The sequence below is a fragment of the Gossypium hirsutum genome, chromosome A05 (assembly GCF_007990345.1).
Source record: "Gossypium hirsutum isolate 1008001.06 chromosome A05, Gossypium_hirsutum_v2.1, whole genome shotgun sequence".
Lineage (NCBI taxonomy): Eukaryota > Viridiplantae > Streptophyta > Magnoliopsida > Malvales > Malvaceae > Gossypium > Gossypium hirsutum.
In genome coordinates, this window is record NC_053428.1 from 43,797,652 (window position 1) to 43,824,375 (window position 26,724).

General features: G+C 37.4%; 1 pseudogene; it reads left to right on the top strand.

Annotated features, from left to right (window-relative positions):
• The window catches only part of LOC107961043 (clathrin heavy chain 2-like), a 48,984-nt pseudogene that overhangs the window by 16,656 nt on the left and 5,604 nt on the right, over nucleotides 1-26,724 (top strand).

The window sequence follows — 26,724 nt, forward strand, 5'->3', positions numbered from 1 at the left end:
GTCCACACATAGTCGCCACTCCTCCAAGTTCCGCACCCTTACATGTAAACCAATATAAAAAAAATAATTGGTCCACACATAGTCAAAATCAACCCGCACACATCCACCAAACACACACTTCACCTTGTTACCCCGTCCAAAACGACTCGTAATCGCACCCAATGTAAATAATTTATAGAAAATATATTGGGTCGCACACATAGTGCTTAATAATCACCGTGCACACTTAGTGCCATGTACTTTAAACTCGCACACTTAGTGCTGTACAATTTAAACCCGCACACTTAGTGCCAATCTCATGACCGTGAACACTTATTGCCCGCACACTAGTGCCGAAAACCAGCCACTCAATAGGCTTCACTTCCTTTTTACATTCGACAAATTTCGTCTCTACTTACATATTCATTGTATACATTTCATCTCATTAAACACAATGGTGTAGGTATTACGATCCTTTAATCAATACCAAAGATATGCTTAATGACTTACTTGTGTTGGGTAAGATGGTTCCAACTCGGCTACTCGATGATCTTTTCTTTGCCTTTGCTCGATTCTCCTCCTTTAACTCCTTGAGCTTAATCAATAAATCAACTAGTTTAACCGCCTTGCTAAATATTTACAATCCAATTACACATGCATATGTATGTTAGTATATTCGGCAATCACCCTTACTAATCACCCACTTGATCAATTATGGAGAATCAAAGTTAATATCACAATGTGTACCCTATATGGCCCATTTATACATAATCAAATTTAACATCATCTATATATTTACTCATATGGCCGAATATACCTAATCATACATACACCTAACCAAAAATAATTTCTAAAATCTTTATATCATTATACACTAGTAAAGCATCCTCTCCCTTTCCATCAATTTAGCACATGCATTACTCATTAACCTACAAAAATTATATTCGGCCTTAGCACACAACTTGCTAGCCGATTCTTCCATCTACAACCAATGCATTGTGTCACCAAATGCTAAAAAAAAGATTCAAGATCATCATCCACCATCCAGCATCATTAACAAGCTTCATATTACATGCAATGCATAACAAACTCCACCTAGGCGAATCTTAATCATCTTCATGCCATCACCACAAATCAAACATCAAAATACAACAAAAAACATGCATGGAATACATCTCATCATAACAAATGAACCATGGCTAGGTAGATTCAAACTTACAACTTAAAAATACATGAATCTCAAAGAATAATATCAAACATACCTCAATCTAGTTACATGCATGGCCAAACTTCCTCCTAATTCTCTTCCAAACCAAACATGAAGCAAGAACTCCTTCCTCCTCCCTTAGAATTTTGTCAAAAGAGGATGAAAAAGGATGAACAAGTTTTTCTTTTCCTTTCTTTAGCTCACGGCAATGGGGGGGGGAAACAACCACTCATTTTTTGTTTTCCTTTCTTTATTACCCATATTCCTTATTTTATTTTTTCCTACATACCTCACTAGGCCAACATGTTCCCAACATGTTTCCACCCATAGCATGGCCAACCACTAGCTCAAATTTGGGTAATTTGACATGCAAACCCATCATTTTCACAACATGCATTAATAGACCATTTTAAATTAGCCTATCATATTTTCACCATGTCTCATATCGATCCCTATTTAATAATTTCTCATGCAATTGGCAAAATTGGAGAATGAAACTTCCACATACTCATGTACACACATAATAAGCATAGAATATGGAAATTAATTATTTTTATGACTCGGTTTTGTGGTCCCGAAACCACTTCCCGACTAGGGTCAATTTTGGGCTGTTACAACTCTCCCCCACTTAAGAAATTTTCGTCCCCGAAAATCTTACGGTAAATAGGTTTGGGTATCGTTCTTTCATCGAGCTCTCGGTTTCCCAAGTAGCTTCCTCGATCCCATGTTTGAGCCATAACACCTTCACTAACGGAACCCTTTTGTTTCGCAACTCCTTCACTTCAGAGCTAGGATACGTATCGGTTCTTCTTCATAACTCATATCGGCTTGAATTTCAACCTCTGATGGGCTAATTATATGCGATGGATCAGATCGATAGCGTCGAAGCATCGAAACATGAAAGACGTCGTGAATCTTTTCAAGCTCAGGGGCAAAATCAATCTATACGCAACCGGACCAACTCGTTCGGAGATCTCGTACGGCCCAATGAATCTCGGCTCAACTTGCCCTTACGGCCAAACCTGAGTACCTTTTTCCAAGGCGAAACTTTAAGGAACACTTTATCTCCCACCTGATATTCAATGTCCTTTCGTTTCAAGTCCGCATACGATTTCTGACGATCTGTGGCTGCCTTCAGACTTTCACGGATTACCTTTACTTTCTGTTCGGCATCTTTAATCAAATCAACTCCGAAAATTTTACTTTCACCGAGCTCGGTCCAAACAATGGTGTACGGCATTTACGACCGTACAAAGCCTCGTAAGGTGCCATCTTAATACTTGATTGAAAACTATTGTTGTAAGCGAATTCAATCAAAGGTACATACCGTTCCCATGAACCACTAAACTCAAGGATGCAGCATCTCAGCATATCCTCGAGTATCTGAATTATCCGCTCGGATTGACCATCGGTTTGGGGATGAAAAGCGGTGCTAAAATGCAGCTTGGTACCCAAAGCTTCTTGCAATTTCTTCCAAAATCGCGAGGTGAATCTCGGATCTCTATCCGACACGATAGAAATAGGTACTCCATGTAATCTCACAATCTGAGAAACATACAATTCGGCTAGTTTATCCAATGAAAAATCCGTACGCACGGGGATAAAGTGAGCCGACTTAGTCAGTCTATCAACAACAACCCAAATCGCATCCTTCTTACTTGTTGACAATGGTAGTCCGGACACAAAGTCCATTGTGACTCGATCCCATTTCCACTCGGGTATCATGATCGGCTGAAGTAATCCTGAAGGCACTTGATGTTCCGCTTTCACTTGTTGACATATTAAACATCTCGAAACAAAGTCGGAGATGTCCCGTTTCATACCATGCCACCAAAATCGACGTTTCAAATCGTTGTACATTTTCGTACTCCCCGGGTGAATTGACATTCGGCTACAATGGGCTTCGTTCAAATCATCGAAATGAGTTCCGAATTTCTTGGAACACACAAACGACTTCTGAACCTCAAACAATCGTCCTCATCAATTTGAAATTCGGATTCCATATTCGGAATACATTCAGCCCGTTTTGCAACCAATTCATCGTCGACTTTCTGAGCTTCACGAATTTGATGAATCAATGATGGTTTGGCCTTTAATTAGCTACTAACACATTGTCGGGTAGAACAGACAAGTGCACATTCATCGCTCGTAAAGCAAACAGCGATTTCGGCTTAAGGCGTCCGCAACCACATTAGCCTTTCCCGGGTGGTAATCAATGACAAGCTCGTAATCTTTCAACAACTCAAGCCAACGTCTTTGTCGCAGATTTAAGTCTCTTTGAGTCATCAAATATTGAGACTTTTGTGATCCGAAAATACATGGCACTTTTCGCCAAACAAATAATGTCGCCATATTTTCAAAGCAAATACGATGGCGCTAGCTCGAGATCATGGGTTGGATAATTTCTCTCGTGTGGCTTCAATTGTCTCGACGCATAGGCCACAACTCGACCTTCTTGCATCAATACGCAACCCAACCCGAGTAGGGATGCGTCACTATAAATGACAAACTCTTTGCCTGATTCGGGTTGCACTAAAATTGGAGCTTCAGTCAAATGAGTTTTCAGTTGATCGAACCTTTCTGACATTTCTCCGTCCATTCGAACTTAGCATCCTTTTGAAGTAGCTTCGTCATTGGTGTGGCTATCATCGAGAAACCTTTGACAAATCGTCGGTAATAACCGGCGAGTCCCAAAAAGCTCCGAACCTCAGTAATATTTCTCGGAGGTTTCCAGTTAAGTATGGCTGAGATTTTGTTCGGGTCAACTCGAATACCCGATGCGGATACCACATGACCCAAGAAGCTAACCTTCTTAACCAGAACTCACACTTACTGAACTTAGCATATAACTTCTTATCCCGCAAAACTTGCAACACTAATCTCAAGTGTTCAGCATGTTCGATCTCATCTCTTGAATAGACCAAGATGTCATCAATGAACACAACTACGAACCGATCCAAATATGGTCTGAAGATCCGATTCATCAAATCCATAAATACTGCAGGGGCATTAGTGAGCCCAAACGGCATCATAAGAACTCGTAGTGACCGTACCTCGTTCTGAAAGCAGTTTTGGGTATGTCCGAATCTCGAATTCGCAACTGATAATAGCCCGATCTCAAATCTATTTTTGAGAACACTGAGGCTCCCTTCAGTTGGTCGAACAAATCATCGATGCACGGCAACGGATATTTGTTCTTTATCGTCACTTTATTCAGTTGACGATAGTCAATGCACAACCTCATGGTTCCGTCCTTCTTTTTCACGAACAATACTGGTGCACCCCAAGGTGAGAAACTTGGTCGAGCAAAACCTCTATCCGTCAATTCTTGCAACTGAGATTTTAACTCTTTTAACTCGGTTGGTGCCATACGATACGGAGCTATCGAAATCGGCGTAGTCCCAGGTACAAGCTCAATACCAAACTCTACCTCCCGAACAGGTGGTAAACCCGGTAATTCTTCAGGAAAAACATCCGGGTATTCACAAACCACCCGCACAGATTCGGGTTTCTTTTCTAATTCTTTATCATCAAGTACATACGCAAGGTATGCTTCGCACCCTTTTCTTACATATTTCTGGGCCAACATTGCTGATATTACAGCTGGCAACCCCTTCAAATCCGTAGACTCAACTCGATTACCTCGTTATTTGCGCACCTCAAATCAATAGTCTTGCTTTTGCAATTCACAACCGCATCATGCGCGGTCAGCCAATCCAAACCAAGAATAACATCAAATTCATCAAACGGCAAAAGCATCAAGTCCGCCGGAAAACAAGAACCTCGAATTACTAGGGACATCTCTTACACACTTTGTCGACAAGCACGTAACGACCCAAGGGATTTGACACCCGAATTACGAACTCAGTAGACTCAACAGGTAGAGTCTTACTGGATGCTAAGGTTTCACATACATATGAATGAGTAGAGCCAGGGTCAATCAATGCAATCACATTAGTATCAAAGAGAGTGAAGGTACCAGTGATGACGTCAGGGGAGGATGCCTCCTCTCGTGCGCGGATGGCATATGCTCTAGCAGGAGTGCGGTTCTCGGCTCGAACAGCCGTATCAGAGGCCCCTCTCTGACTACCACCCCTACCTCCTAAAATTCTCGGTGGTCTACCTCTAGTTGTCACTCCACTAGGTCTTGCACCTTGAATCTTATTCTTCTCATCAAGCTCCATGCAATCTCTAATGAAGTGGTCCTTCGAACCGCATCCGTAACAGGCCCTGTTAATAGACTTACCCCAACATTCACCTATGTGTCGTCTTCCACATTGGGGACATTCAGGTTTCTCTAGACGATTATTGCCCACACTAGCTACCGAAGTAGCTCGGGAGTCCGTCGATGGTCTTGCTCTGATGGAAATTCCCGCAGTCGTCCTCGACTTATTAGTGTCCTCCCTGAACTTCTTTACGGCTGAGAACGGAGCTTTACCCGTCGATCTTTTACGGTAGTCTCTAGCTTCAAATTCAGCCTTCTTCTTCTCCTTTCCAAGTTCTTCCGCCTTGCAGGCTCGTTCGACTAGTGTTACGAATTCTTTTATTTCCAAAATACCCATTAGTAGCTTTAAATCTTCATTCAATCCTTCTTCGAATCTTTTGCACATAGCAACCTCATCAGCTACACACTCCCGGGCATACCTACTGAGTCTTACGAATTCATGTTCGTATTCAGATACTGTCATACGGCCTTGCTTGAGTTCCAAGAATTCCTTACGCTTTTGATCAATGAACCGTTGACTAATATATTTCTTTCGAAATTCCGTCTGAAAGAAGTCCCAAGTTACTCGTTCGTTTGGGACTATGGAAATCAGGGTCCTCCACCAATAGTAGGCTGAGTCCCGCAACAAGGATATAGCACACTTTAGACATTCATCGGGTGTGCATGACAGTTCATCAAACACCCGAATGGTATTATCAAGCCAGAACTCGGCCCTTTCAGCATCATCAGTAACTATGGCCCTGAACTCCTCAGCCCCGCGCTTCCTAATCAAGTCTACAGGTGGCTTACTCAGCCTCACAGGATCAGTAACTGATGGCATTACTGGCTCTGGGGGTGGATTATTCAAATTCGGGAATTGTTGGACAGCCGGATTGGTTCTGGCATACTGCGCGACCCACTCATTCATCATGGTAAAGAAGGCTTGTTTAGCCCCCTCACCTTGATTATTCGCAGATGACTGAGGTTCAACAGGCGGTGTCCCTTGTGCAGGAGCAGCCGCTACACTTTCAATGTCATCCGCCAAGGTTCTCTCTACACCGGGATCCATTTACTAATCAAAACATAAATTTTAACCGTCAGAAGTCATCACACAGTTAAACATTAACATTCGGCATGTATAGCTAGACTCATACGTGCTATGGTAGTCCTAGAACCGACTAAACCATAGCTCTGATACCAATCAAATGTAACACCCCGAACCCGAGACCGACACCGGAGTCGAACACGAGGTGTTAGCAGACTTTAAACCCTTTATAAAAATATTTCAAAGACACTGCCAATCTGCGTACTAGTCGCTTTAAAAATCATATCTTGAGTTTAACAACTTGAAAATCAGTTTCGTGATTTTTCCCTGAAACTAGACTCATATGCCCATCTACATATTTTTTTCTAGAATTTTTGGTCAGGCCAATTAGTACAGTTTATTAGTCAAAGTCTCCCATGTTACAGGGATCGACTACACTGACCTTTGCGCATTACGACCTGGATATCTCCCTGCACAGAGCTTCAATACTGATGCCGTTTGTTTCTATAGAAACTAGACTCAGAGAGGAATCTATCCATATATGGTATGACTCCTAATTGTCTCTGGTTAATTTATAATGAATTTCCAAATTCGGAATAGGGAATCCAGAAACCGTTCTGGCCCTGTCTCACGAGAACCTGAATATCTCTTAACATACTGCCCATATGATCTTTTTGTTGCTTCTATATGAAAATAGACTCATCGAGCTTCGAATACATAATTTATTCATCAATTAATCCCACTCCTACTATTTTTAGTGATTTTTCAATCTCACGTCACTGCTGCTGCCAGCATCTGTTATGAAAGCAACTATGCCCATTTCGTGATTTCTCCTTGATCTAACTAGTGATTCGTCATACATATCACAAATTATGATCATGACTAGCCATGCCAAAGGCTAATCATTGTCAAACATCCCCCTACTACACTATTGCCATATCATGAATTTTAACACCAAAATAATCAACCATGACATATGGCATAAAAATCGTATTACCAAGACTTACGACCCAACATTAGAACCAAATTCAACCGAACATTATGCCATTTTCGCATGGCTAAAAGTTTACATACCAAAGTTCAAACACAACATAATAGCCTATACATGCCGAAATGTTCTCCTAAGCCGACTAAGAAGAAAGTACCAAAACTTGCTAGCCGGTGTGATGACTTCGACGACGGCACGATCACGCAAAAAGAGACGACCAAGAAACCTAGAATAGGTGACAAGCAAACACCGAATGAGTATATAACTCAGTAAGCCATAAGCATTCCACAACCATCCATTAATAAAATTATCACAACAGGAAACAATGAAATGAGGTTAAGTACTCCATCCATACCAAACTATACCATAGTTCCTTAAACCCTATGGTTCAATCTCATACCAAGTCCTACATTGGCCTTTCATACATCATTTTATTTTCGTTATAATCATACAATTAAACGAACTTTCACCTATTCCACAATGAACCTTATGTACGTGACTTCAACTATAATCGTCACATAGGTTCAAAACTTACCAAGCTCAACTCCAAATATAAACATAGCGCCTATTAGCCATGAACTCAAGGTACTTACCTTTTCCGCTGTCCAAAATTGACTCGGTAAAGTCGCACCCTTCATGTAAATAATTTATAGAAAATATATATTGGGTTCGCACACATAGTGCTTAATAATCAATCGCGCACACTTAGTGCCATGCATTTCAAGTTCGCACACTTACCTTTTCCGCTGTCCAAAATCGACTCGGTAAAGTCGCACCCTTAATGTAAATAATTTATAGAAAATATATATTGGGTTCACACACATAGTGCTCAATAATCAACCGCGCACACTTAGTGCCATGCACTTTAAACTCACACACTTAGTGCCATGCATTTCAAGTTCGCACACTTACCTTTTTCGCTGTCCAAAATCGACTTGGTAAAGTCGCACCCTTAATGTAAATAATTTATAGAAAATATATATTGGGTTCGCACACATAGTGCTTAATAATCAACCGCGCACACTTAGTGCCATGTACTTTAAACTCGCACACTTAGTGCTGTACAATTTAAACCCGCACACTTAGTGCCAATCTCATGACCGTGAACACTTATTGCCCGCACACTTAGTGCCGAAAACCAGCCACTCAATAGGCTTCACTTCCTTTTTACATTCGACAAATTTCATCTCTACTTACGTATTCATTTGTATACATTTCATCTCATTAAACACAATGGTGTAGGTATTACGATCCTTTAATCAATACCAAAGATATGCTTAATGACTTACTTGTGTTGGGTAAGATGGTTCCAACTCGGCTACTCGATGATCTTTTCTTTGCCTTTGCTCGATTCTCCTCCTTTAACTCCTTGAGCTTAATCAATAAATCAACTAGTTTAACCGCCTTGCTAAATATTTACAATCCAATTACACATGCATATGTATGTTAGTATATTCGGCAATCACCCTTACTAATCACCCACTTGATCAATTATGGAGAATCAAAGTTAATATCACAATGTGTACCCTATATGGCCCATTATACATAATCAAATTTAACATCATCTATATATATTTACTCATATGGCCGAATATACCTAATCATACATACACCTAACCAAAAATAATTTCTAAAATCTTTATATCATTTATACACTAGTAAAGCATCCTCTCCCTTTCCATCAATTTAGCACATGCATTACTCATTAACCTACAAAAATTATATTCGGCCTTAACACACAACTTGCTAGCCGATTCTTCCCCATCTAACAACCAATGCACATATGTGCTCACTCAAAAATGCTAAAAAAAAAGAGATTCAAGAATCATCAATCCACCATCACATGCATCATTAACAAGCTTCATATTTAGCATGCAATGGCATTAACACAAACTCCACCTAGGCCGAATCTTAACTCATCTTCATGCCTCATCACCACAACATCAAACATCAAAATACCAACCAAGAATGTAACATGCATGGCCGAATATCATCTCCATCATTTAACAAAGTTTGAACCATGGCTAGGTAGATTTCAAACTTACAACTTAAAATATACATGAATCTCAAAGAATAATATCAAACATACCTCAATCTAGTTACATGCATGGCCAAACTTCCTCCTAATTCTCTTCCAAACCAAACATGAAGCAAGAACTCCTTCCTCCTCCCTTAGAATTTTCGGTCAAAAGAGGATGAAAAAGGATGAACAAGTTTTTCTTTTCCTTTCTTTAGCTCACGGCAATAGGGGGAACAACCACTCATTTTTTTGTTTTTCCTTTCTTTATTACCCATATTCCTTATTTTATTTTTTTCCTACATACCTCACTAGGCCAACATGTTCCCAACATGTTTCCACCCATAACATGGCCAACCACTAGCTCAAATTTTGGGTAATTTGACATGCAAACCCATCATTTTCACAACATGCATTAATAGACCATTTTAAATTAGCCTATCATATTTTCACCATGTCTCATATCGATCCCTATTTAATAATTTCTCATGAAATTGGCAAAATTGGAGAATGAAACTTCCACATACTCATGTACACACATAATAAGCATAGAATATGGAAATTAATTATTTTTATGACTCGGTTTTGTGGTCCCGAAACCACTTCCCGACTAGGGTCAATTTTGGGCTGTTACATTGGTTGATGTGGATTAGTCTTGGTTTAAAATTGCAGAGAAGGTTAGATATCTATAAAGGGGTTATATTGAGTTAAAAAAAATTAATTCATAAACTCCAGTAATGCCTTGTACCCTATTCCAGTAACAAATACGGGTAGGGGGTGTTACATGTGACACTCCAAAGCAAGCTTGAAAGAAGCTGAAGGAAGAGTTTTGGAGGTCAAACAAGACCAGGCAGTAGTAGCTGATCAACCTCAGGAAGGACTTTGAGAACTTGAAGATGAAAGAGTCTAAAACCATTAAGTAGTACTCTTATAGAATAATGGCCATAGTCAAAAACATCAGGCTCCTTGGAGATGATTTCAGTGAGAGCAGAGTTGTTGAGAAGGTCATTACAACCCTTTTTGAAAATTTTGAGTAAAAAATCTCTTCATTGGAGGACTCGAGAGACTTGTCAACCATATCATTTTCTGAGTTGATAAATGCTCTGTATGCACTAGAGCAAAGAAGGGCCAATAGGCTGAAGTGGCATCCTGAAAGAGCTTTCCAAGCAAAAGTCAAAGAAAGCTTAGGTTCAAGCTACAAAGGAAAGAAACCATGGCTTGACAAACGGGAGAAACTAAAGAGAGGTACTGTTGGTACAAGCCTAATATTCAGTGTAGGAGTTGTAAGTAGTTTGGTCACATTGAAAAGGTTCGCAAGAACAAAGGAAGGGCACAAACTCAGTAGCAAAATCAAGCTCAGATTGCTGAGGATATTCATGTAACGCCCTCGTACCCGAGACCATCGCCGAAGTCAGGCACGAGGTGTTAACGGACTTAATTCATTAATTAAGCAGCTCAAACAATTTATTTTAGAATTTCCAGACAAGCTGACTAACTGCGTCATAGTCGCTAAAAAATCCATATCTTGAGTTACGAAACTCAAAATCCAATTCCGTAAATCTTCCCTGAAAGTAGACTCATATATATACTTACTAAATTTTTTCTAGAATTTTTGGTTAGGCCAATTAGTACATTTTATTAGTTAAAGTCTCCCCTATTTCAGGGTTCGGCTACTCTGACCCCTGTGTATTACGGATAAGATATATCCCTGTACAAATTTCAATGACTATGCTATTTGTTTCTCATAAAACTAGTCTCAATAAGGATTTCATACATGTAAGGTAAAACTCCTAATTGTTTTTGTACAATTTATGGTGAATTTTTAAATTTAGAAAAGGGATTTAGAAATTGCTCTGACCCTGTTTCAAAAAAACGTAAATATTTCATAAAATACAACTCTTTTACATATTTTGTTTCTTTCACATGAAAATAGGTTCATTTAGCTTCAATTCCATTTTATTCATCATCTAATTCTATCTATACTATTTTTAGTGATTTTTCAAACTCACGTCACTGCTGCTGTGTGATTCTATTTTATAGTCAATTTCACCATTTTATGGATTTCCATAGATTAGTTAGCACATAAAGCGTACATGTTATCAAATATAATCTCGATTAGCCACTCCAATAGCTAATCATTCTCAAACATTTTCATGCCATCCATGAGCTATATCATAAGATTATATACACAAAAGGATTATAATGCTATACATGTCATATTCCCAAAATATGAAAGCCACCATACCGAGAAGGTCCGTTGATAGTGTGAGCGTTCCTCCGACCGTCCTGAACTCCAAACCGGCTTGTCAAAACTACAAGGAATGGAAGAGAGGGAGTAAGCATAAATGCTTAGTAAGTTCACAAGCAAATAACAAATAACTTAACAAAGCAATTATACCAACCAACATTAGCATAATATCACCAAAATATGTATCACATTTCTCTTTATCATTCATCGTTTTACTACATTATTGTTGTCGTATCAAGTCTCAACCCGAGGGTTAAGTACATACCTGTCCAAAGTGCCCATTCCACAACACTTACCAATACGTCACTTGCATCTTGAGTATTCTTCCATTTCACTAGAATTTTACCAGTTGAACACATCGAAATATAACTCGGATAAATGGAAAGTTTGCACATAAGTGCCACATATGTAGCCAAGCTACCATGTAACCCGCCCATAAGCGAACTCGGACTCAACTCAATGAGCTTGGGCATTCGTATCCATAAGTGAACTCGGACTCAACTCAACGAGTTCGGATGCCTAGTTACATTTCACGAACTCGGACTCAACTCAACAAGTTCAGACGTTCGCATCCATAAGTGAACTCAGACTCAACTCAACGACTTCGAATGCCTAGTTACATTTCACAAATTCAGACTCAACTCAACGAGTTCGGACATTCGCATCCATAAGTGAACTCGGACTCAACTCAACGAGTTCGGATGCCTAGTTACATTTCACGAACTCGGACTCAACTTAACAAGTTCGGACGTTCGCATCCATAAGTGAACTCGGACTCAACTCAACGAGTTTGGAAGCCCAAATATCCGAATCTATTCCTAAGGTTCAACGGGACTTTCCTCGTTCGTACTTCTTTACCATTCTCCTTGGAATACTAATGACGATACTTCGGTAGTCTTTCACATTTTTCACATAATTCATAAAATTTTTGCATGTTGTCCAATAATAATAACAAAGCATAGAATTGCAAGATAACAATCATAATATTGTATAAATAGCATTAGGTGATTTAAAATAATGGTTAAATTACAATATTTATATATGAACTTACCTCGATACAAAATGAGAATAGTCGAGCCTATTCCTCGTAAACTTTATTTTTCCCCCGATCTCGACTCGAATCTCTTTTCTCTTGATCTATAATACCAAATTAATTTATTTAATACACACATTCATCAAAACAGCCCCTAATACAAACTTTAGCAAAATTACTATTTTGCCCCTAAACTTTCACATATTTATACTTTTTCCCCAAGGCTCGTAAATTAATCCTCATCCTATTTTATTATGTTTTATGACATGCTGATCATTTTTCTCTTCTATAGCAACATCAAATTCACACTCTAACATGTACTTATGAATATTAGGTATTTTTACTGATTATGTCATTTTACTCGTTTTTACGAAAAATCACTTAGGAAAAGTTGTTTAACACAATCTCAAACTTCATATTCTACCATAAAACATCAAAATTCATACATATCATCCATGGGTAAAATTTTAAATATAAACCCTAGCTCAAAATATTGGTAGAAATAGTTAAACCGAGCTACGAGGATTTCAAAAATGTAAAGAACATTAAAAACGGGCATAGAAATCACTTACAATCAAGGCTTAAAAGTATTGAAACCCTAGATATGGTGGAGAGAAAAATTTGGCAGCAACTTATGGAGAAGATGATCATTTTTGTGTTATTTTCCCATTTTATTTCATTTAATATTCAAATGACCAAAATGCCCTTCCTTACTAAACTTTCAAAAATTCCATCCATGTCCAATTTTTTTCCATAAACTTAGAAATTTCCCAAATTCTATTGAAGACCTCCTAATTAATATTTCAAAGCAATTTCATACTAGAAACTTCTAGAATGCAAGTTTTGTAACTTATTCAATTTAGTCCCTAACTTCAAATTAAGCACTTTATGCATAGAATTTCTTCACAAAATTTTCACACAATCATGCAATCATATCATAGGCCTCAAAATAATCATAAAATAATTATTTCTATCTCATATTTGTGGTCCCGAAACCACTATTCTGATTAGGCCCTAATTCGGGATATCACAATTCAAGCTCAAGAGGAGCATGTTTTCACTGCATCCTGTTTTGCAACTTCAAGCAAAGTCAGAAGGGATTGGTTAGTAGACAGTGGCTGCACTCATCATATGGAATTGGATAAAGGGCTGTTTAGAGATCTTGATAGAAACTTTGTTTCCAAAGTCAGGATTGGAAATGGAAATCTTATTGAGGCTAGAGGCAGAGGCAATGTTGTGATCAACACACAGTCAAGTAACAAAACAATTTCAAATTTCCTTTTTGTACCTGATATAGACCAAAATTTTCTTAGTGTTGGTCAGTTAATAGAGAAGGGTTATTCACTTGTTTTCAAGAATAACTTCTATGTTATTGAGGACACATTTCGTCAAGAACTAGTCACAGTAGCCATGACTGAGAGATGTTTTATGTTGGATGTGAATCAGTTGGAAATGAAGGCCTATACTAGTCTTGCTGAATTTAGTTGAAGACATGTCCAAGGTTGAAATCAAAGATAGAGTTTGTGAAATTTTTCAGCTTGGGAAGCAAGTGAAACTGCCATTTCCAGTTAACAAAGCATGGAGGGCTCGAGACAAGCTTCAATTGGTCCATACTGACATTTGTGGGCCAATGGAGATTTTTTCATTGAACGATAATAGATACTTTATGCTGTTCATAGATGATTATACAAGGTTCTGTCGGGTCAATTTTCTGAAACAAAAGTCTGAGGTACTTGAAGTATTCAACAAGTTCAAAGCCTTAGCTGAGAATCAATCAGGTTGTAAGCTTAAAGTCCTGAGATCAAACAATGGCACTGAGCACCTATCAGAAAGGTTTCAAAAGTTGTGTGAGTAGGCTGGAATTCAACATCAGCTAACAACCATCTATACTCCTTAACAAAACGGAGTTAGTGAAAGAAATAATTGGACAATACTTGACATGTCTAGATGCTTCCTGTTTGAAAGTAATTTACCAAGTAAGTTTTGGGCAGAGGTTGTGAACACCTTAGTATACCTGCTTAACAGATTGCCAACCAATACTGTCAAAGGAAAAACTCCTTTTGAAGCTTGGTTTGAACTTAAGCTAACAGTTTCACACCTAAAGATGTTTGGTTTGTGTCTGCTATACACTTATTCCAACTGAGAAAAGAACCAAATTGGAGAGAATATCTGTACCAGGGATCTTTGTTGGTTACAGCAGCAAAAGAAAGGCTATAGAGTTTTTGATCCCACCACCAAAAAGATCATAGTAAACAGGGATGTAACATTTGATGAGGGAAGTGTATGGAAATGGAATGGTACAGATGCAAGCTTGTGTGAACAAGGTCAACAAGATAGTGATCTACAACCGACTGAAGAAGAAGAGCCAATTGGTGATGATTTTGATGATGTACCTGTGAGAGGCACAATAACCATCGCTGACGTCTATCAAAGATGTGATGTGGCAATACTGGAGCCTTCAAGTTTTGATGAGGCTACTAAAGAAAAGTGTTGGAAAGGAGCCATAGAAGCTGAAATGGAAATGATACACAAGAATAATACTTGGGAATTGGTTGACAGACCAGACCAGAAGAGAGTTATTAGTGCGAAATGGGTGTTTAGGGCCAAGTACAATGCTCATGAGTCTCTAAACAAACACAAGGCAAGAGTTGTAGTGAAGGGATATAGCCAACAGTATAACATTGACTTCTTAGAAACCTTTGCCCCTATTGCAAGGTTAGATACAATAAGGCTTTTGTTTGCCTTGGCTGCTCAAAATAAGTAGAGAGTGCATCAATTGGATGTTAAGTCTGCTTTCTTGAATGGATTCCTCAAGGAAGAAATCTTCATTGAACAACTAGATGAGTTCAAGGTTCCTGATGAAGAGGATAAGGTCTACAAGCAAAAAAAAGGCCTTGTATGGTCTGAAGTAGGCACCAAGGGCCTGGTATGAAAGAGTTGATACATATCTATTTAGGCTTAGGTTTGAGAAGAGTATCAGTGAGCCTACTCTCTATGTGAAGAAATCAGAGAATGAAACCCTGCTGATTGTGTCACTATATGTAAATGATTTGTTGGTAATTGGAAGCAAAAAGGGGCTGATTGCAGAATTTGAAGTTCAGATGCAAGATGTTTTTGAAATGACTGACTTGGGGGAAATGACTTACTTTCTTAGCATGGAAGTGAATTAGTCTGATCGTGCCATCTTCATAAGTCAGCAGGCCTTTACCTTGAAAATCTTAAACAAATTTTTCATGTCAAACTGCAAAATAGTTAGCACACCAGTGGCTCAAGGTGAAAAACTAACCAACAATGGCAACCATGAAAGAGTTGATGAGAAAGAGTATAGAAGCCTTGTAGGTTATCTACTTTACTTGACAACTACTAGGCATAATATCATGTTTGTTGTTAGTCTTCTTTCTAGATTTATGCATTGTTGTGATGTTGTTCATTTTAAGGTAGCCAAAAGAGTTCTTAGTTATGTGAAAGGGATCTTGAATTATGGAGTAAAATTTGAGAAAGCAGTAGAACTCAAGTTGATAAGGTATTTTGATAGTGATTGGGCAGGATCCATTAATGATATGAAGAGTACATCTGGTTATTTCTTCACTCTTGGCTCAAGGGTCTTTTGATGGAGTTCAAAGAAACAACAAACTGTTGCTCAATCTACAGCAGAAGCAGAGTACATTGCAGCTGCTACAGCTGCTAATCAAGCCATTGGGTTAGGAAACTTTTATGTGATTTGAATGAAAATCAAGTTGAAGCAACTGAGATTGACAATCAGTCAGCTATTGCCATAGCCAAAAATCCAGTATTTCATGGCAAAACCAAGCATTTTAAGATTAAATTTCATTTTGTTAGAGAGGCTGGACAATCAAAGGAAGTTAATTTGATTCATTGCAGCTCAAAAAACCAACTTGCTGATATTCTAACTAAGTCTCTCAGTGCTACAAGATTTGAGAACTTAAGAAGAAGTATTGGTGTTTGCTGCATACAGTCCAAGGAGGAGTGTTGAACTTTGGCCTACAATGCAACAACAGAGAAGCACTGAAGCTCAATCAGTACAGCAACATTTTGTTCATATGTAACTAGCTTTAGTTCTTTTGTAATTTGTATTTAAAGTTAGTAGGATTAGTCGTTGATTTGCAATGTAATGTAATAGCTGATAAGTCAATTGTATTTTGTGTGTAATTCAAGCTATGTTTAGTCATGAATTAGTGGGAGCAGTTATGTATTAGGAAACTGCCATGTAACCTATATGTTTTATCTCAATGAAAGTTAATAAAACTCATCAATTTTTCATGTTTCAGTTTTTGTTCAATTCTCTTTGCATCCGTTTCTTTGTTTCTTTTCTCTTTTGAATTTCTGTCAAAACACCAACAAGAGCATGCTTTTCTACAAACGAAGGTTATTTCTTTTGTGTGTTGCTTAAGCTAATTTAAGAGGTCTCTTTTTAAAAAAAAAAAAGAATACTCATAGTTTTACAATATTCTTTTTTTTTTTTTTGAGGTCCTAGAAATCAATCTAGTGACCTTTCCAAATGTTGCTGATGCCATGTTAGCAAATGGCATGTTTAATCACTATGATCATTCCCGGATTGCACAACTTTGTGAGAAAGTTGGTATTTATGTGTGAGCTCTGCAGGTAATTATCTTATTAAGGGTAATACTGTTGCATTGTGTGTGATTCTCTGCACTGTATTAATAGTATCTCCTTGATTACGTAACATTTTCTTTTTGCAGCATTACACTGAGTTGCCAGATATTAAATGTGTGATTGTGAATACACACGCTATTGAGCCTCAGGTACATGTTGTCCACCATCTTTATCTCTTGGTAAAATTTTAGACTGTAGAATCCTCTGACATTTTTTTTATAATACTATTTTCAGGCACTTGTTAAGTTTTTTGGTACTCTTTCACGAGAATGGGCTTTGGAGTGCATGATAGACCTTCTGCTTGTTAATCTAGGAGGCAACCTTCAAATAATTGTTCAGGTAAAAGATGTTGTATAGTGGTGTGCTAATAATGCTTAGAAAACACCGTAGGCTAAATTGTGTCTGTGCAGGTTGCCAAGGAGTATTACGAGTAGTTGGGTGTTAATGCCTACATAAAACTTTTTGAGCAGTTTAATTCTTATGAAGGATTGTACTTTTTCCTTGGCTCTTATTTAAGCTCAAGGTAAGCTGTTTAGCAAACAATAAAATTCCTTTGTTTGGTTGCTTACAGGATGACCGCACAGCCATTTCTAATATGATACTAACTGTGATGTTTACTTCCAATCGTGGGACAGTGAGGACCCTGATATACACTACAAGTACGTTGAGGAAGCTGTTAAAACTTTGAGAAATAAAGGAGGTTGAGTGTGTGACTAGGGAATCAAACTTTTATGACCCAGAAAAGACAAAGAACTTTCTGATGGAGGCCAAGCTTCCTGATGCTAGGCCCCTGATTAACGTTTGTGATAGATTTGGATTTTTTCCTGCTCTCACTCACTACCTCTACACAAATAACATCCTCCGTTACATTGAAGGTTATGTTCAGAAGGTGTGTGATATTTTCCATCATTGTTTACTGGTATAGTGCATAAATTGAATTTAAGTTTGAGTTATTGAGAGCTTATTTGCCTCTTTTGATAGGTGGACCCTGGGAATGCACGTTTAGTAGTGGGGCAGTTGCTAGATGATGAATGCCCTGAAGATTTTATAAAGGGTCTCATTCTCTCTGTCCGTTCTTTGCTTCCAGTTGAGTCCTTGTAGATGAATGCGAGAAAAGGTCAAATTTTCTTCGTCTTCTGTCCTTGTTTCTTCCAATCATTACTATGTGATTCTCATTTTCAGCATATGGTTTCCAGAAATCGACTTCATTTACTTACACAGTTCTTGGAGCATCTTGTAAGTGAGGGAAGTCAAGATGTGCATGTCCACAATGCTTTGGGTAAAATCATCATTGACAACAATAACAATCCAGAGCACTTCCTCACAACCAACCCTTACTATGATTCCCGAGTTGTTGCTAAGTACTATGGGAAACGTGATCCCACCCTTGCAGTTGTGGTTTACCGGAGAGGACAATGCGATGATGAACTCATAAATGTCACAAATAAGAATTCGTTGTTCAAATTGCAAGCCAGGTATGTAATTATTTAGCTGGATTTTTTTTAAGTGGATTATCTGTATATCATCCCTTGATGCAGGTATGTTGTTGAGAGGATGGATGGTGATCTCTGGGAGAAGGTTCTAAATCCTGAAAATGAATATAAAAGGCAGCTAATCGATCAGGTTGTGTCAACCGCTTTACCAGAAAGCAAAAGTCCAGAACAAGTCTCTGCAGCTGTTAAAGCTTTCATGACTGTTTTGGAGTCCAGAACTTAAATGTTCAGGCTGTGGAATTTGCATTTCGAGTTGAGGAAGATGCTGTTTGGAGTCAAGTGGCAAAGGCACAACTTAGGAAGGAGCTGATTAGCGAAGTTGAAATATGTGAAACCTCTTTTCTTTTTTTCTTTTTTCTCTTTTTTTTTGATATTTTTTAAAGTTAAAGATAAATCTTATAATAAATAAATTGAGATTTGTTAGAAATATTTTATTTTATCTATTAGCAGCTTATTAGAATAAGAGAATTATTTTTCGAGTTAAATTAGGAGTCTTTTCTCTATTTAAATCCAATTCTTCAGTTAATAAAATATAAAATAGTTTTATCAAATACTCTCTTGAAAACTTTCATGACATCTGAGCTAGGTTAAATCTCCAGTAACATCATGATTAAAATAGCCTTCACTGGAGATAAGAGATCCAACAATCAAATGGAGGTAGAAAGTTCTACTGTTAAAATAACTACTGAGAGTGCAATGACTCAAGGGACAGTGGCATCTCACCTCTCTTTTCAGTTGACATCTCACAAGTTGAATAGAAAGAATTATCTCAAATGGTCGCAGTCCTTAAAGTTAGCAATTGATGGGTGTGACAAGCTAGGTCATTTAATTGGAGAAGTCAAGAAACCAGAGGTGGGTGATCCAAAGATGAGCAAGTGGAGGTCAGAAAATTCTATAATAATTTTGTGGCTTATTAATTCCATGGAAGCATCTATAGGTAAACCTTTTCTTTTTCTCCCAACTGTTAAAGATGTTTGATACACTACGAAAGACACCTATCCAAATTTAGAAAATGCTTCACATATTTTTTAGTTAAAAATAGAACTCTGGAAGGCTAGGTAAGGGGAAAAGAAAGTTAATTTTTATTATAACGATATGAAGTCTTTTTTGGAAAAAATTGGATCAGTGTTATAATGATGAATGGGAGTGTATCTGAGATAGTAAAAAAGCTATGACAAAAGAAGAGAATGAGCGGGCATATTTATTTCTGGCTGGTTTAAATAAAGAATTTGATGAAGTGAGATCTCGAATCCTAGGAAAAAAAACGCTTCCAACACTCCTTGATATTATTTCTGAGGTTAGAGAGAGGAGACAAGGAGAAAAGTAATGTTAAGGTCAGGATTTGAAGCTAATGATGATAATTTTGCTCTTGTAATTTTTAAAAATAATGATGATAGTGAAAAAAGAAAAAAAAAACCATGGTGAGGCAAAAAAAAACCATGGTGCGGCCACTGCAAAAAATATTGGCACACTCAAGAAGCATGTTGGAAGCTCTATGAAAAATCAACTAATAGGGAAAAAAAAGAGTGGTAATGGTCGTGGTTCACAATCAGGAGATAGTAGAGCTTTCCAAATGACTAAAGAAAATCATGAGCAGCAAAGTTCTTTGGAAGGGTCTCTATTCACTAGGAACAATTAGAGCATCTACACAAGCTTTTTCAATCACCACAATTTCAGATGAATTCTTTTGTTCCTAACTCATCCAATAATCCTTCTTCCTCTTTTGCCCAATCAGGTACTGATTTTTTTTTAGTGTCAAGCCTAGTAAAAAAACATGTGGATCATTAATTCTGTAGCTAGTGATCACATGAGCAGTAGTCATTTTCTTTTCTCAACTTACACACCTTGTGCAGGAAACAAAAAGATCAAAGTAGCAGATAGGTCATTCTTGGCAATAGCTGAGAAAAGGCACTATTAAAATTTCACCTTCCTTGGTTTTACATGATGTTTTACATGTGCAAAATCTAGCTTGTAATCTCATATCAGTTAGTAAATTATCTCAGTCCTCGAATTGTCATGTTATATTTAACTCCTCTATGTGTAAATTTCAGGACATGGTCTTGGGGGGATGATTGGCAATACTAAAGAATCTGGTGGAATTTACTTTCTTGATGACCAGCATCGAAATTGACCAACTACTACTTTATGTTTAAATTATGTTTCTAGTTTTAATAAGGTTGTGATTTGACATTATAAGCTTAGACACCCTAATTTTTACTATTTAAGATATTTGTTACCTGATCTATTTAAAAATAAAAGTCATTCTACATATCACAGTGAATTTTGTGAATTAGCTAAACATCATCAATCATTCTTTCCACCTCAAAAATATAAAGCTTCCAAACCTTTTTCGTTAATTCATGGTGATATTTTGGGACCTTCAATAGTCTCAAATTTTTTAAGAAAATGTTGGTTTGTCACATTTATCGATGATCATACTCGCATTTGTTGGGTGTTTTTATTCAAAGATAAGTCTGAAGCTAAAATGTGTTTCAATCTTTTTATATTATGGTGAAAACACAATTTGGTGTGAAAATAGAAGTATTTCAAAGTGACAATGGTGGGGAATTTTTAGTGACCAATTAGGCGTTTTCTTAACCAAACATGGGATAGTCCACCAAAGCTTTTGTACAAATACACCACAATAGAGTAGGATTGCAAAAAGAAAAAACCGCTATCTTTTGGAAGTAACTAGAGCCTTGATGTTCACTAGTCAAGTGCCACGTTATCTTTGGGGCGAAGCCTTGTTAACAACTATATATCTTGTTAATAGAATGCCTAATAAAACTCTAAACTATAGAAGTCCTTTCAGTCTTTTAAAGATAACATTCCTAGCTCTAAATTAATCATAGAATTATCCTTCCGAGTTTTTAGGTGTAGTGTTTTTGTACATCTTCACAACCAAGGTAAATTAGATCCTAGAGCAAAAAAATGTCTATTTGTTGGACATGCTTATAATAATAAGGGTTACAAATGTTATGATCCAATTTATAGGAAGATTATTGCTAGCATGGATGTCACATTTGTTGAAATACAATCTTACTTTGATTCTAATCTTCAGTGAGGGAATTATAGTAAGGAAGATTCAATAATTGATTAAGAAAAGACAAGGAATATACAACATAGGGATTCTAATAACGGGGAAGGAAAATTTATGATCAACACAGAAATTAATGATGTTAATGTTGTTAATAAAAAGAAGTAGAAGGTGTAGAGTCTAATCATGAGAATAAAGAACAAACAAAGGAGTTATTGGTTTACTCAAGAAGAAATCAAAATCAAGAAAGTGGAATCCACTAGATTCATCACCAAGAATCCGACTCGCAAGATCTTTTCAAAAGTCCAGGTAAAACTCATAATCCAACTAATGAATTTTGTAATCTAGATATTCCAATTGCTAAAAGAAAAGGTGTTAGAAATGTTATCAAATATCTCATGTCTAACTTGTGTCCTATAAAGCCTTGTCATTGACATTCTCAACCTTTGTTTTGTGTTTCGATACTGTGAAATTACCCAAAAATGTGAAATATGCTTTACAAATTCCTGAATGGAAGGAGACTGCTTTAGAGGATATGTGCATTCTTGAAAAAACAGGCACATGGGAAACAGTGGAATTACCTGTAGGGAAAAAACAGTGGGCTGTAAATAAGTGTTCACAACCAAATTCAAACCAGATGGATCTTTAGATAGATATAAAGCTCGACTGGTGGCTAAAGGGTACATTCAAACATATGGGATAGACTATCTTGAAATATTTACTTCAGTAGCCAAGTTAAATTTTGTTAGAGTTCTTTTACCAATTGCTGTTAATCTTGATTGGTCTCTACAGTATATAGATGTGAAGAATGTTTTCCTAAATGGGAAATTTGAAGAAGAAGTTTACATGGATCCTCCTTTAGGTTTTAAAGAAAAATTTCAAACTCGAGTATGTAAGCTCAAGAAATCTTTGTATAGTCTAAAATAGTCTCCTTAAGCTTGGTTCAAATGATTCACTCAAGTTGTTAAAAAATAAGGTTACTATCGACACTCACAAAGAGGTAGAATAGCAGTTATTATAGTTTATGTCGATGATATCATTCTTACAGGAGATGATGTGGATGAAATAAGGTGTCTCAATGAGCATATAACATTGGAGTTTAAGATCAAAGACTTGGGTCCTTTAAAATATTTTCTTGGAATGGAAGTTGTTTGATCAAAGAAGGGTCTTGTGGTCTCTCAGAAAAAATATGTGATTGATTTTTTAAAAGAGGCTGGGATGAGTGGTTGCCACCCAGCTGACACGCCAATTGATTCAAATGCAAAATTCAGAAATAAAGAAAGACGATTAGTAGATAAAGAGCAATACCTGGGATTAGCTGGTAAGTTAATTTACTTATCACATACAATTCTAGACATAGCTTTTGCAGTGAGTTTAGTGGGTCAATTTATGCACTCCCCAATGGAGGAACATGAAGAAGCAGTATTTCGGATTTTGAGATACTTGAAGAGTTCACCTGTCAATGGCTTATTCTTCAAGAAATTCGAGCAAATAGGAATTGAAGCTTATATAGATGTAGATTGGGTAGACTCAATAACAGATAGAAGATCTGCATCAGGATACTGTACATTTGTTTGGGGAAACCTTATGACTTGGCGAAGCAAAAAACAAAGTGTTGTAGCCAGAAGTAGTGTAGAGGTTTAGTTTAGATCAATGACTCAAGAAATTTGTTAAATGATGTGGTTAAAAAAAATTATGGAAGAGCTGAGGAAACTTAATTTCACCAATGAAGTTGTACTGTGATAGCAAAACTGCTATTAGTATTGCTCACAACCTAGTCCAGCATAACAGAACTAAACATGTTCAGATTGATAGACACTTTATCAAGCAGAAGATTGAAGAAGGTCAAGTGTGTATGCCGTTTGTTCCTTCAAAAAAGCAGATTACTGACATACTCACCAAAGGTCATTTTAAGACAAGTTTTGATTTTCTTGTAAACAAGTTGGGCATAATTGATATATATGCACCAACTTGAGGGAAGGTGTTGAAATATGAGAAGTATTTAGGTAGATAAATCTTAGAATAAATCAATTGAGATTTTGTAGGAATATTTTATTTTTTGTTTTTGTAGTTTACTAGAATAAGAAAAATATTTTACCATATAGAGTATCAAGTTCGTCAATTAATAAAATACAAAACAGTTTTATCAAATTAACTCTTATAAATTTTCATGCAATTGAATCATTTATTCGTGCCGATGATGCTACTTAGTTCCTTGACGTTATCCGAGCTTCTTAGGATGCTGATGTCTACCCTGATCTGGTGAGGTACCTTCTGATGGTTAGGCAGAAGGTCAAGGAGCCCAAGGTGGACGGTGAACTCATTTATGCCTATGAAAAGATTGATAGATTGGGTGAAATTGAAAAATTTATTCTCATGCCAAATGTTGCTAGTCTTCAAAATGTTGGTGATCGCTTATTTGATGAAACCCTATATGAAGCTGCAAAAATAATATTTGCATTTATATCTAACTGGGCTAAGTTGACTGTTACTCTGGTGAGGCTTAAACAATTCCAGGGTGCTGTTGATGCAGCACGAAAAGCCAACAGTGACAAGACATGGAAGGAGGTTTGCTTTGCTTGCGTTGATGCAGAGGAATTCCGACTGGCACAGACATGGTCTTAACATTATTGTACAGGTGAATTTGCTTCCATGTTGAATTATAAATTTTGAGAATTGTAAAGTTGTTCATATGTGTGCATATTCAGTTCCCTGTTTTTTCCTTTCTCATGTTTGTCTGTTGGAGGCTATTTGTCCATGATAATTTGGTCATTATGTTTGTTGATTTTGTAGGTGGTTGACTTGGAAGAAGTCAGAAAATACTATCAAAATAGAGGATGCTTTAATGAGTTGATTTCTCTCATGGAGAGTGGTTTAGGATTGGAACGTGTGCACACATTGGTATTTTTACTGAGTTGGGAGTTCTGTATGCCAGATATCGTCCAGAGAAGCTCATGGAGCATATTAAATTGTTCTCTACTCGTCTTAATATTCCCAAGCTGATAAGAGCTTGTGACGAGCAAAAGCATTTGAAGGAACTTACCTATTTGTATATCCAATATGAGGAGTTTGATAATGCTGCGACTACTGTGATGAACCACTCTCCTGAAGCATGGGATCATATGCAGTTTAAAGATATTGTTGTCAAAGTTGCTAATGTTGAGCTATATTACAAGGCCGTCCACTTCTACTTGCAAGAATATCCTGATCTCATCAATGATTTGTTAAATGTGCTTGCACTTCGTGTGGATCACACTCGTGTTGTTGACATCATGAGAAAGGTTTGATTTGGCATATCAAATATAAAAAAAATACCACTGACTTGCTTTAGTATTTCTTCAATTCATTTTGGTTTGACAATTATTTCCTTCTGGAATATCACGCTGATCATCTGCGTCTTGTGAAGCCATACATGGTTGCTGTTGGCGTTGAATGGAATTTATGTTGAGGAAGAAGATTATGATAGATTAAGAGAATCTATTGACTTGCATCATAATTTTGATCAGATTGGCCTCGCACAAAAGGTGAAGTGTTGTTGCTCTTACATTTTTGTTTGCTGTTAGGTTGGTTTCTGATGTTATTTTTGAGTTGCTTGAGTAGATTGAGAAGCATGAGCTGCTTGAGATGAGGCGTGTAGGTGCATATATTTACAAAAAGGAAGGAAAATGGAAGCATTCCATTGTCTTGTCAAAGAAGGACAAGATTTACAAAGATGCAATGGAAACTGCTTCACAGTCTGGTGACCGTGAACTTGCTGAGGAGTTGCTTGTTTACTTCATTGAACAGGTACAGAAGTGTTAAGTTTAGTTCCCATGCAAAAGGTGGCCATGCACGACATGCAAAGGTGGTCATACTCCAGGAATAGCAGCAAGGAGTGGTGTCATGGTGTGCAGCAACTGAAGTTTGAAGCTGCCAATCTACTTGCTGTTTTTTGGTTCCATTTTGATTGTTTTGTAATCTAGTTCATGTTGAACTAAGTAGGAAAATATTTTGATAGTGATTGACTGAAAAGTCAGCAATGCAAGTTGTACAAGTTAATCTTGTAAGTTTCAATGCAAATTAGTGGAGTTAGGTAGTTGATTAGGTGATTACTTGTTTGTTTTACTTGTTGACTGTTATATGTAATGGCTTAATGCATTGTTGGTTTGTTAATGAAATATATCAGCTCATTTTTCATTCAATCTTCTTCTCTCCTTTCTGTTTTTCACTTGCTAGTTTCATCTTTCTGTTTTCTGCTTCCGAGTTTGCTTTTTCACCAAGGCTCGAGGCTTACTACTCAAGCAAGACAGAAAACAGCTTGTTGCTGCCTCTTGCACCAACAATTGGTATCAAGAGCTCTTGTCTTAGTGGATCTGTTGCTTCAAAACAAGGAACTTGATGGCTTCTTCAGGATTTTCACCAGCAGCCCCACCAGTCTTCAATGGAGAAGGCTTTCACATATGGCTGGTCAAGATGAAGACTTACCTACAGGCCTTCGATCTGTGGGAAGTTGTTAACATAGATGCTGAGCCAGCACCACTGAGGGCTAATCCCACAGTAGCTCAGATCAGACAACATGCTGATGAGAGGACCAAAAGGCACAAAGCCATGTCCTGTATTCAGAACTGTGTATCAGATGTCATCTTTACCAGAATTATGGCCTGTGAGACTCCAAAACAGGCATGGGACAAGCTTAAGGAGGAGTTTCAAGGCACTGAGAGAACAAGGAAACAGCAGCTGTTGAACTTGAGAAGGGATTTCGAGAATTTGAAGATGAAGGAAGAAGAAACAGTGAAGCAGTACTCAGATAGAATTATGGCAGTGGTTAACAGCATAAGGCTTCTAGGTGAGCACTTTGA